Source organism: Polypterus senegalus, chromosome 3, assembly GCF_016835505.1.
Source record: "Polypterus senegalus isolate Bchr_013 chromosome 3, ASM1683550v1, whole genome shotgun sequence".
In the NCBI taxonomy this organism is placed as follows: Eukaryota; Metazoa; Chordata; class Cladistia; order Polypteriformes; family Polypteridae; genus Polypterus; species Polypterus senegalus.
The window spans coordinates 90,365,958-90,379,989 of NC_053156.1; the positions used below are offsets into that span (position 1 = coordinate 90,365,958).

General features: G+C 42.1%; 1 protein-coding gene across 2 annotated transcripts in view; it reads left to right on the forward strand.

Annotated features, from left to right (window-relative positions):
• The window catches only part of fbxl4 (F-box and leucine-rich repeat protein 4), a 113,354-nt gene that overhangs the window by 22,216 nt on the left and 77,106 nt on the right, over positions 1-14,032 (forward strand). Inside the window, exon 2 of one of the 2 annotated variants that reach the window (XM_039747597.1) lies at positions 4,152-4,275. The gene's annotated coding sequence lies outside the window, so the exon portion shown is untranslated. The remainder of the gene's footprint in view (positions 1-4,151; positions 4,276-14,032) is intronic. The other variant, XM_039747598.1, reaches the window with a different exon arrangement.

Genomic DNA, 14,032 nt, shown 5'->3' on the forward strand with positions numbered 1-14,032 from the left:
ATACATAAATAATAAAACTGCAACTTGCATTTATAATGCTATTTGTGGTATAGGACTACAGAATCGTATTAGGGCCACGGTGAAGAAAAAAAAAATACGGATACAGGGAAGAAAAAAAAACTATATGTCGAGAATAAAGTCGACTTTTCCACTTTATTCTCAGTTTATTTTGTCATTAAAGTAGAATGTCGTAAACTAAACTTCATCCTAAAATCAATGTTTAATTTACTAGATTTTCTCAAACCCCCGTCATAAGTTAATGTAGCACATTAAATGCTTTTTGTTAAGTGTTCTCTGACCCAGTTGTTAATTGCTATGCTCTTCTTAAACTGACATCCTCTACACTAAGAGGAGACACAGGCAGCAAACACCGCACATAATACATTCATTTCATGATATTCCTGCTCTCTGAAAATTTAGAATGCTAAGATAAATACTTGATATTTTCGGGATGAAATGCATTAAAGCAGGTATTAAACATGCACGGTAGTGTGGCGGTAGTGCTGCTTCCTCGCAGTAAGGGGTCCCCAGGTGTATGTTCAGTGTAGAGAACTTTGTGGCAGGTGTGACGAGACTCCAAAAATTGGATGTATGAATGGGTATTGCACAGGTTTAACTTAAATATTGTGTAAATGCTGGGTTCGTGATCAGGTGGTCGGAGACACGAACACAGAATTCAATGGATGTTCTTCTGAGCGGGCTTTCTTTATTGCATGCGTGCTGTCTCTGTCTGACATACCAAACCCCCAGTTCCTATCGTTCCTTTTTCTTTCTCCACATAACCAATCACCACACGATAAATATCTTTGTGAAATTAAAACTAGTTATAAACTTAGACCATGGTGTTTTCAGAACTTTAAAAAAAATCTTCATTATACATGTTTAAATATGCCATCCATTTAGGGTTGCTCCCATCCCAGCAAGCTGTGTGCGAGGCAGGAGCAAATCCTGAATGGAGCGCCAGCACATCGCAGGGTGAATACGAGCAATACATACACTAGCAGGGTTAATATAGCTTAACAAAACCCCACATTCTACATGACTTTGAAGGGAAACTGAAGCATGCCGAGTAAAACCACCAGAAAAACATGGGAATTCAAAGCATGGGACACCCGGGACCCGTTTGCTGCGAGGCAGCAGTGCAACCCCCACACCACTGTGCCCCCACAAGATCAATACATGCTTCAATGCATTTCATCATGAAAATTATATCAAGTACTTATCTTAGCATTCTAAATGTTCAAGGAGCGGGAATATCATGAAATTAATGTATTCTGTGTGCTGCCTGCGTCTCTTCTTACTGCAAGAAGAAGTCAGTTTAAGAAGCATGTAATGATTAACATGGCATGACAAAAGCATTTAATGTGCTACATAACTTACGATGGAGTTTGAGAAAATCTAGTAAATTAAATATTCATCTATACTAATAAAAGGCAAAGCCCTCACTCACTCACTCACTCACTCACTCATCACTAATTCTCCAACTTCCCGTGTTCCCATATTGAACTTTCCAATGTCACTAATTCTCCAACTTCCCGTTTAGGTAGAAGGATGAAATTTGGCAGGCTCATTCCTTACAGCTTACTTACACGAGTTAAGAAGGTTTCATTTCGAAATTCTACGCGTAACGGTCATAATGGTCAACAACGTCCACCATGTCGAACTTTCTTATTTATGGCCCCATCTTCACAAAATTTGGTAGGCGGCTTCCCTGCGCTAACCAAAACTAATGTACGTACTTATTTTGGTAGTATGATGCCACTGTCGGCCGCCATATTGAACTTTTCAACGGTCTTTGTTACTTATGGGCCCATCTTCAAGAAATTTGGTACACGGGTTCCCAACGCTAACTGAATCCTACTTACGTAGATATATACATCCATAGCCTGCAGCTCGGTCACCATGTGAGGCGGCGTTGGGTCCCCCATCCCAATGCCTCCCACGTTGTTGGCTGCCTGCCTATATAAGGCTGTCCGTCGCTCTAGTCTCTACATTCACTTCCTTGCTTTGCCACGGGATTCACGTCTCCCTGCTGATAACTACAGCCTTTTTATTTAATCCACGGCTTCTCCGCTGTTTTATTGTTTGCTTATTACGATTATAGTTATTGTGTAGATATTTTAGACTTACTTTACATTGTTCAGGTACCCATTTCCTTTATCATTCCAACCGTATTCCCATTAACATGTCTATCGAGGTGATCACCATCGATCAAAGAACTGTCACTTACCGAGTGGTTTCCATGCCCGGAGATGGTACCTACCTTTTCCATTCCCCGTGTTACATATTGCACGGCCATATCAGACTCACTCTTGATATCCAGAGGAACATTGTGTCTTATGTATTGAATGACTGGGACAGGTTCAAGGTGTGGACTGATGACGGTACAGGAGATAATAATATTACACAGGAGTACTATAAGAGTGAAATGCTTAAGCCCTTCACCTATGGTTCTGCATGTGAGTTGATGGCTGCTACTGAATTGTTCGGTTGTCGCTTTCAAGTGTACCGAAATGACCAAATATTTTACACCTTTTGACAATCGCCAATGCATCTTAGATTCACAGGTGACGATTTCAGTAGTGGACACTTTGATGTTTATGAATGTTTAAACTCTCAAATGCTGGATGTGAAGTTATCGATAAAATCGGTTGTATGCTTACAACACTTGACAGATGCCGAATGTCACTTCAACACAAGTCCTGCAAATACTGTCGTAATTGAAACAAACCATGAAACTCAAACTGAATATGACAGCAGCAATCCAAGCTGTGAGATTTCAGACAAGATTACTTTTCACATGGCCAACTGTACGTTGCATGCTCAAGAGTAAGCTTAGTGCACAGCTTGGTCATACTACAACTGGAGGACCGAACTGACAATGTGGTATAACAAAGAGATCCTTTACAAATAATTATTGGTATATTTTCCCTCAGTTTAAAAAGGTTTAATTTTCTTCTTAATAAAAATATTAAGGCAGTACTTTGCCGCTGTGAAGCGCGGGTATTTTGCTAGTTTTAAGATAAAGTTTAGTTTATGACGTTCTACTTTAATGACAAATTACGAGAATAAAGTCAACATGTCGACTTTAATCTCAACATAAACGGCGAGAATAAAGTAGAATTGTTGAGAATAAAGTGAACATGATGACTTTATTGTCATAAGCGTCAAAATTAAAGTGGAAATGTAGAGAATAAAGTCAACATGTCGTCACATATTTACACAATTCCCAGGTACATTACACAGTATTGAAAAAAATAACACAAGTACAACTTGGCTTGCAGTATTATCCAGTAGTATAGAAACAGTATTCACACATTTGAACATAATGGTTCACATCCGACCTTTTAAATCCAAAGTATTTCCAGACAACTGAAGTGACTCCTTTTTCCAGCAAAAGTTCTTCTGTGTCATCATGTTCAACTTTATCATCTGCTACAGCGTCAGTTTCGGAATATTCTCTGTCCATTTTCACCACGCGCTACAGCATGTACTCCGTTGCATGCATGTTTAGCGGTGTAGCAGTAAAAAAGAGTCCCCGTGCAACACCTCCACTAACGCATATACTCCGTTGTATGTGTTTAGTGGTGTAGCAGTGAAAAAGGTCCCCCTTAAACAGTTTCCCACTGCGCCACGTTCTGAATGTTATTTAGGCAATTTAAACCAGTGTTGCAGTATAAGAAAAATCCAATTTTCAAGTCTTTTGTAGTGAAAATAAGCTGATTTATATTGGCATTGAATCAATTAGATCATCACAACTTGAGGGTCATGTAATAATTTATATGTGCATACAGTATGTATATTATGTGTACAGTATATACAAAGCTTTTATTATTCCATTAAAGCTATACGATCACATGAAATTGCATCTGTTCAATTCATAAATCAGATTTTAATGTTGTATATGTGATTGTTTCATACTGTGATTTACAGTACGTTTATACAGCAGAGTACATTAAAAGATGGTAAATATGAATGTTATGATTGTGTTTTATACTGTTATTAAAAGGTTTTTCAAACTCTGGTTCATTGTAAAATAATATTGGACTACAATGTAAGTTGAAAGCTCCTGTAAGTGTGTCAAATAAATGGTTTTACAAGGTTGAAAATGTATTTACCTATGATTTAACATTATATTTTTAATGTCATAGTATGAAAAACATTATCGAGGGGCAAACAAGGAAGGGCAAAATGAAGATAGAAGAAGAAATGCTAAATCAACATATTCTGGTGAGAATAAAATAAAAATCTTGCTATGGGGGTGTTAAGTTCAAGGTATGTACCGTATATTTGAGGTGTGATAATTATAAAAAAAATGAAAAATGATTCTAACACATTCTCATATTTTTGGGGCCTTAACTGACTTTGTGCAACTATATTTTGAATAGAGAACAACAAATAGATCTATTTCAACAGCTGAAGAGTCAATGCAGTGGTAGATTCTACTAAAAATTATAAACATGTAATGAATACTTGTTTCCTTCATACTGAAAAAATGTCTTAATTACCCTATATTAAACACTAGAATTACCAAAGCCTATGAAAAAACTCGTAGATCCGCCTCACCTTAAAACGCTTCGCACCTCTCCGTCAGCGTCTTTTGTCCTTTAAATGTGTTGATAAGCAGCAAACAGCAAGCAGCCTGCTATCACATCCCCCAACCCCGCACGGTTTTCTCAGCTCAAGTCTGTTTACCTGCGTGTCAGTTGCTTAGAGTTGTATAAAGTGAAAAGTCAAGCAATATGACACCTTTTATAATACTATATCGTTATTTGGAACACTTGCATTTCATGTATGTGCCGTGTCTACAACAATCTATGCACAGTAAACACATCATTAAAACAGAAACGTTTTTCATGTGTTAGTAATAATAGACAAAATGTAGACATGAAGTGTGTAATGTGTGAAGCCTGAATTCTAAATATCAAAGAAACACTTTCACAAAAGATACAAGTCTAGTGAACGCTCCCAAGAGAATAAAACAATACAAAAATGCTAACTTTGACAAGAAAACATCAGAAGCTCTTGATTGGGAATCAGCAGTTCTTGCATCGTGCAATGCTAAGAACTGCTGACTCCCAATCAAGAGCTTCTGGGTTCGATGCTGGCAGCTTCTCAAGTTTACCGTTTTGAGTAGAGTGCTGCTATTATTCTTAATATTATACAATAAAAACACACCTTTGATTTACGTCTGTAACAACCGCTGTAAATTTATAGTGCTTGTCAAAGTTAGCGTTCACGCTCGTCCTAATCTGACACTGCTGTTTTCAAATAAAGACGCACTATAACAGAGGTGAACTCAGATTGGATAAATCAGAAGCCCTCCAAGCAAGAAATGTCCACTCACATATAAGAACAACACAGCTGCACCAGGCGTAAAGGCAAAAGTCCGGCATCATCCTGCCAGTCACCTGTCCAAAGAAACAGCACGACTTACAGAGCTTGCCAACGCTACAGATCTAAATACTAGTGTGGTATATGTGCCTAAAAAAAGTCTAACTGCACTCTCGTACCATTGCTCGCATACTAAAGTGTCAGCAGGTATTTTTCGTGGCATTACACGTGTAATTTGTGAGCATGCCCTTGACGATCAAACAGAGGAAGCTCTGCAGTATACTTGTGACTTTATACTGTTGGAAGGTAAGTAAATAAAGTAAAACTAAAAAAAAGACACTAACTTTGACAAGTACTATACATTTACAGCAGCTGTTATAGACGCAAATCAAATGTATGCTTTTATTGTATAATATTAACAATAAGAACAGCTCACTACTCAAAACGTTTATTTTGGTAGACGTTAAGACTCAAACCCAGAACCTTCTGAGTTGGAGTCAGCAGTTCTAACCATTATACTACCCGAGAAGTCAGGACAACAAGCAACACTAACCTGATTTCTTTTTCTTCGGTGATAGTCTTGGAAAAAAGAACATTTGTTCTGTTATACTTGTATCTTTTGTGAAAGTGTTTCTTTGATATTTGGAATTCAGGCTTCATACATTATACACTTCATGTCTACATTTTATCAATTATTACTAAAATATGAAAAACGTTTCTGTTTTAATGATGTGTTTACTGTGCATAGATCGTTGTAGACACGGAACACACATGAAATGCAAGTGTTCCAAATAACAATATAGTATTTATAAAAGGTGTCATTTTGCTTGACTTCTCACTCTATACATCTCTAAGCAACTGACACGCAGGTAAGCAGACTTGAGCTGAGAAAACTGGTTGGGGTGGGGGGATGAGATAGCAGACTGCTTGCTGTTTGCTGCTTATCAACACATTTAAAGGACAAAAGACTCTGACGGAGAGGTGCGAAGCGTTTTAAGGTGGGGCGGATCTACGAGTGTTTTCGTAGGCTCTGGTAATTCTAGTGTTAAACTGGAAAAACAAGGCTTTATATTGTATTGTTTTAAGCCTTTCTCTTACTGCTAAATAGAGTCACCATTTCGCTCTAGACCAGTTAAGTAAATTCAGTAAATGGGTAGATGAATAAATTATTAAAGTAGTACTACATAAATAGTTGGTGATTTTTCCCTCCTAAATACCTAGGAGAGTTTTTATATGTTTTTCTGTAGTCTTCTAGAGTATTTATGCTGACAATAGTAGTGACTATTGATTCACTATATTTACTTTGTGTAATGTATGTTTAGAGCTAGAGATTTTTTCAGATTTGCTTGATATTTGTTTAAGATTCAGCCTGACAACTTGCCCATGTTGAGTGGACTTTCTGCAGATGTTTCATTTTCCTCATACATCTCAAAGAACTCACTCCTAAACTGCCAATACTGCTGGAACAGTCACTGGTAAACAATAACCATGTAATGTAAAAAAAAAGTTCAAAAAATGAATGGATATAAAGGTTGTGTTTATATTTACTATTGAGTATGTGTATTAAAAATATATATTTTTATATTCTGTATTTTAAACTTGCATTCTAGCTTACCTTTTTATGATTATATATAACTTTTTAAAGCTTAGATTTATATATTGTGAAAGGTGCTATATAGGCGCCCGACCCAACACAGACTGGACACATAGGCACACGTAAAATAAAACTATTTATTTTCTTCCCCGGTGGGCGCACGTCTTCCCATATCCCACAGGCAGTACACAGTCCCAAGCACAGCACATAAAGTAACACAAAGCAAAACAGTCTTTTTCTTCCTCCACAACTCCTCCCAGGCAACCTCGTCCTCCTCCTCCCGATTTTGGCTCCTTGAGTGGTGGTAGCTGGGCCCATTTATAGTCCACCCGGAAGTGCTCCAGGTGGTTGATTGCTGAATTCTGGCTGCACTTCTGGGTGTAGCGAATACGCTGCCCATACGGGCTCAGAATTCCCAGCTGCAGCACCCCCTGGCGGTGTCCGCTGGTCCCAACAGGGCTGCACCCAACTCCAATTCCCATGGAGCCCTGCGGGGAACTGAGGCTCCAACCCAGGGGAGTGGCCATCTAGCGTCCAGGGGGAGGTATTGCACCACCCATGGCTGCTCCCCCTGAGCATATAATGAAGGGACATCCCGGCCAGTCATGGACCCTGGCCGTATGCCACAATATATTTAGCGCAGAGAATAACTGGCACTCGGCTACCATCGCTAGAAAATATCTTCATTACCTGCTGCAGCAGAAAAGCAAAGAACATCTGTTAAGGTCCAACCCAACCTGGCCATAGCATTTTCATCCTTCTGGCCTCTGGCAGGAGCTTCTTAGCCCTGCATGCCCGCACTACCAGGCTGAAGAAAAGCTTTTACCCCAAAGCATTCTGCCTATGAAATGCTCAGCGATCACTGTGCCTTCCTATAACATAAGATTCTTTGATTGAACTGACTTCTGGATTAACCACACATAGTTACACATTTATACATGACCCATGTGGAACTCAAGACCACTACATTGACTGTAATCCTTACTAGGACTTCATTTGTTTTTTATCTATGCTTATACTGTATATTTACTTATGTATTTATTATATGTAACTATATAATTGCTAATAGTAACTGTGCATCTCATAGTTTAATGTTTACTTTTAAATTTGTGCTTTTTGTAGTTTGATGTCTACTGAAACATACTTTGCATATTTTTTGTATATTTTCTTATTTTTTTCTGAGGTATTTATAGGCTTTCTCCAAACAATATTTCATTGAATTGTACAGTGACAATAAAGGTATCTCAATCTTGATCTTGGTTTGTATTTTATCCATCACTAGACATATAATAGTTTATAACTATCTATAACTCTAACTAAATGTGTCTGTATCCACAGTCTGGCAAGAGCTAAAGTGAAGGATTACTATAGACTAAAAGGGAAACTTCATTCTTTCTACCTTGGCAATCATTTGGTATGGGTCAGGTCAGGTTGGGGAGCATGCACTGGTACAGTGTGTTACCGCACCAACCACATGACGAAATAGTTCAGGATCCTGGTTGGCAACCCACCAGGCAGACACGCGGTCCAGGCCCATCCACTGGAAATTACCATTTATCTGCCGCAGCTAGATCCCCTTGTCCTGGTCCAGTTGCTCGGGTGCTCAACAAGGAGGATCCTGCGAGCACCACATTGCCATGGTGCCTGTAACTGAGTAATCTCAGTGAGATTGGGTGGTTTACAGCTAATTGGAGGATCAGCCTCAAGAACCATGGACCCAGAGAGATCCAATGTCCTAGCTGGAGGATTAGCTTTAAACAGCTGCTTAAAGTAGCTAGTCCAGCGGGTCACAACTGCAGTTTAATCCATATGGACTGTTCCAGTAGCTATCCATACTGACACTTTCTGAGGAACAGATTTGGATGTGCATAATCCTTTGATTCCACTGTGAGCAGGACATGGGTCACTGGACCATAGATGGTATGTCACTTGCACACAGATTCCTCTAACAAATGCCTCCTTATCTGCTCTCTGAGCTTTTGCAGCCATCCTTTTCCGTTCTGGTACCTACCGGAGATGCTGTATCCAAGATACCCTGCTAAACAGAACACTAGTAACATCAACACAACCCACAGCAGTCTTCAGGGTCTTGTCATGGAAGGTGTCCCACATCACATTAGGATCAGCAGTAATTTGATATGGGCAAACAGGTTAAATGTCCTTAGACCTAGACCCTTTTATTATATTTCTCATTCTAGTAGCCTTGTAAAATTTCCTTCTGTAGCTTCATTAACATTTATTTGGCTGTTATCTAGCAGTTTATACGTTGTTAGATAACTTTAAATGTCAGAGTATTATAATATACAGGTACTTAGTTATATTTTAACCATGTTAATAAATTATTAACAAGTACCCTTGGATTTAAGTCAATTTACTATAACAATGTAACATAATATTCTCAAACCTGTTTAATCCAATTCAACATGGGACTGGGGACCATAACCTGTCTAAGCAGATTAGGTACAAGGCAGTAACCAGCCCTGAAAGGGGTGCGAGGTTATCGCAGGTTTCACTCATGGTCACACCCACCCATATTCACACCTGCACAGGCCCAGTTAACCTAATCATGAATATCAGTTATAAGGCAGGAATATAGGACTATGTGTTCCAGGTTTTATTACATTTGCCTTTATAGTAGTCTTGATGTTATAGATTGCACATTGTATTTTGAATATCATATGCATAACTTTTTTTTTGTGGTCAAATTTTTATTGGAAAAGATAAATGAATTGCGAAAAGAAAGTGTATGCAATTAAAAGTTTAAAACACTATCCTCCCCAGTCTACCTGTGAGGAACAGTAATATGCTAATGAAGAAAGTGGCCTGCATGACAAATCAAGGAGGACAGCATCCACAACCAGACTCAAAAAGAAAAATCAGCAAGGAGGATGAGATCGTGATGTTACTCACCACCAGACATCCAGTCACCAATGATATTGGCAATTAAAAGCCATTTTGTAATGTTGGAACAGGACACTTAATTGATCCTTAGTTTAAAAATCTCAAGAAGGATCAGGTTATAGAAAAACGATTTCCAAGAATCAATAGAGGAATAAAGAGTGGTTTTCCAGACAGAAGCCAGCTCTATCTTTGTGGCAGTGGAACCAAGGAGAGTGGTCTCTGCTGGATTACAGTAAGAGAGAACATGGAAATGTCCAGGGGAAGGAAGAGGTCGGGAGAGAGTTGAATATGGACAGAGTATCAATAAGAAAAATGAATAACTGAACAAGAAGTGACAGAGGGGCAGTCCCAAAACATGTGAAGGAAGTTCTGAGAATGTTTATGCAGCAGAGTTGAAAGAGGGCATCAGTTTATAAGTCCATTGCAGTCCAGTTTCTACTGTGAAGTGGAGACTTTGTCCAGTCTGCAGTTTGATTTTTTTTTTTTTTGCCATCTGTCACCACCTATGGGAGGGGACAAGGTTGGGTGGTGGCCGAAAGGCAGGGGACCTTGGTAGTCCAATCCTCTGCTACAGAAGCTAGCTCTTGGGATGTGAAATGTCACCTCTCTGAAGGGGAAGGAGCCTGAGCTAGTGCGAGAGGTTCCGGCTAGATATAGTCGGGCTCACCTCGACGCACAGCTTGGACTCTGGAACCAATCTCCTTGAGAGAGTATGGACTCTCAACCACTCTGAAGTTGCCCCCGGTGAGAGGCGCTGAGCGGGTGTGGGCATACTTATTGCCCCTCGACTTGGAGCCTGTACATTGGGGTTTACCCTGGTGGACGAGTGGGTAGCCTCCCTCCGCCTTTGGGTGGGGGGACGGGTCCTAACTGTTGTTTGTGCATATGCACCGAACAGCAGTCTGGAATACCCACCCTTTTTGGAGTCCCTGGAGGGGGTGCTAGAGGGTATACCTTCTGGGGACTCCCTCGTACTGCTGAGAGACTTCAATGCTCACGTGGGCAATGACAGTGAGACCTGGAAGGGAGTGATTGGGAGGAATGGCCCCCCCGATCTGAACCCGAGTGGTGTTTTGTTATTGGACTTCTGTGCTCGTCACGGATTGTCCATAACGAACACCATGTTCGAGCATAGGGGTGTTCATATGTGCACATGGCACCAGGACACCCTAGGCCTCAGTTCGATGATCGACTTTGTGGTCGTGTCGTCGGACTTGTGGCCACATGTCTTGGACACTCGGGTGAAAAGAGGCCTGAGAGAGACCTGTCGACTGATCACCACCTGGTGGTGAGTTGGCTTCGATGGTGGGGGAGGATGCCGGTCACGCCCGATAGACCCAAACGTTTTGTGAGGGTCTGCTGGGAACGTCTGGCAGAGTCCCCTGTCAGAAGTAGCTTCAACTGTCACCAACAGGAGAACTTTGACCACATCCCGAGGGAGGTGGGGGACATTGAATCCGAATTGGCCATGTTCCGTGCCTCTATTGTTGAGGCGGCTGACCGGAGCTGTGGTTGTAAGGTGGTGGGTGCCTGTCGTGGCAGCAATCCCCGAACCCGTTGGTGGACACCGGCAGTGAGGGATGCCATCAAGCTGAAGAAGGAGTCCTACCGGACCCTTTTGTCCTGTGGGACTCTAGAGGCAGCTAATAGGTACCGACTGGCCAAGCAGAATGCAGCTTCCGTGGTTGCTGATGCAAAAACTCGGGCAAGGGAGGAGTTTGGGGAAGCCATGGAGAACGACTTTCGGATGGCTTTGAGGAGATTCTGGTCCACCATCCGACGTTTCAGGAGGGGGAAGCAGAGCAGTGTCAACACTGTATATGATGGGGATGGTGCACTGCTGACCTCGCCTCGGGACTTTGTGGGTCGGTGGGGGGGAGTACTTCGAAGACCTCCTCAATCCCACTAACATGCCTTCCAATGAGGAAGCAGAGCCTGGGACTGAGGTCACCGAGGTGGTCAAAAAACTCCTTGGTGGCAGGGCCCTGGGGTGGATGAGATATACCCGGAATTCCTCAAGGCTTTGGATGTTGTTGGACTGCCTTCGTTGACACGTCTCTGCAACATCGCATGGACATCGGGGACAGTGCCTCTGGATTGGCAGACTGGGGGAACAGTGTGGTTTTCGTCTTGGTCGCGAAACAGTGGTCCACCTCTACACCGTTAGCCTGGAGGGTGCATGGGAGTTTGCCCAACCAGTCTACATGTGTTTTGTGGACTTGGAAAAGGCATTCGACTATGTCCCTCTGGGAATCCTTGGGGGGGTGCTCCGGGAGTATGGGGTACCGGACCCCCTGATAAGGGCTGTTCGGTCCCTGTACAACTGGTGTCAGAGCTTGGTCCGCATTGCCGGCAGTAAGTCAAACCCGTTTCGAATGAGACTCTTCCAGGGCTGTCCTTAGTCACTGATTCTGTTCATAACTTTTATGGACAGAATTTCTAGGCGCAGCCAGGGTGTCGAGAGGGTCCGGTTTGGTGGACTCAGTATTGGGTCACTGCTTTTTGCAGATGATGTTGTCCTGTTTGCTTCATCAGGCCGTGATCTTCAGCTCTCTCTGAATTGGTTCGCAGCTGAGTGTGCAGCGGCTGGAATGGGAATCAGCACTTCCAAATCCGAGACCATGGTCCTCAGCTGGAAAAGGGTGGAGTGCCCTCTCAGGGTTGGGAGTGAGATCCTGCCCAAAGTGGAGGAGTTCAAGTATTTCGGGGTCTTGTTCACGAGTCAGGGAAAAATGGAGCGTGAGTTCGACAGGCGGATCGGTGCGGTGTCTGCAGTGATGCAGGCTCTGCATCGGTCTGTCGTGGTGAAAAAGGAGCTGAGCCGTAAGGAAAAGCTCTCAATTTACCAGTCGATCTACGTTCCATGGGTAGTGACTGAAAGAACGAGATCGTGAATACAAGCAGCTGAAATGAGTTTCCTCCGCAAGGTGTCTGGGCTTTCCCTTAAAGATAGGGTGAGAAGCTCAGTCATCCGGGAGGGGCTCAGAGTAGAGCCGCTGCACTTCCGCATCGAGAGGAGTCAGATGAGGTGGCTCGGGCATCTGATCAGGATGCCTCCTGGATGCCTCCCTGGTGAGGTGTTCCAGGCACGTCCAACCAGGAGGAGGCCCAAGGGAAGACCCAGGACACACTGGAGGGACTATATGTCTCCCGGCTGGCCTGGGAACGCCTTGGGATTCTCTCGGAAGAGCTATAAGTAGTGGCCAGGGAGAGGGAAGTCTGGGCCTCTCTGCTCAAGCTGCTGCCCCCGCGACTCGACCTCGGATAGGCGGAAGAAGATGGATGGATGAATGCTACAGAATATCTGTAGGTTGTAACCAATTAGTTGTTCCATGAATAAGATCCATTTGAAATATTCTGAAATTTCCTTTTTTTTCAGTTTTTGCTAACTTAACATTTAAACCTCTAGCAGTTTACTGTTTACCTTTTCGCCATTTTAGGTCATTCATTGTGTTTTAACAAATTCAATTTGAAGAGAAACTGGAAAATGTAAGATGTTCAAAAACTTTTGACCGGTAGTGTAGTTATTGGAGGTAACTGTAAACTGCAACAATTAAAGATGTCAGTGCCAAGCTTTTTGAATACATTTTTCATGGAGATGGAAGAAGGAAGAAGTTATGCAGTGACAAAGATGGTTTAAAGGGGAAAAGCAGGTTTAGCTCAGTAAAGTTTTGTATCCTGTGTCACACATATGCAGTTGGGAGACAACTTAACGGTTTATCAGCTGGTATTTCCACATTGTGTTGAGGGTTGGCACTGTCACTCACCTATGCTTTCCATTTGTCCTCAGACCAGTAGATTGATGGCGTGAGGAACAGTGACATCACTTCAAGTTCTGACTACTTAAGCCCACCCCTTCCTTTGGAGCCACCTTAAATAGGACGCCACCACCTAACAGATCAGCCTGTGGCCTCACGTTTACAAAGATGTTACATCACCACACTAGGTGTTATTTTTTCTTGTAATTTTTGCCTCTTCAGTCATTCAGTTACACGGGGTTTACCATTTAGTGCCTCAACACTTTATCGTTCTCTCCCTTTTGTCTTGCATTGGCATAGGCAGCAGGATTTACTTGAGACCTCACAGCAGTAGTGTAGGCCCTATATGAACAACTACAAGCTGTAAGGGTTCAGGTTGCAAATTTTGTGGAATTAGAACTCCAACAAACAGCCAGGAAGGCTCTACAGGGACAAAATGGTATTT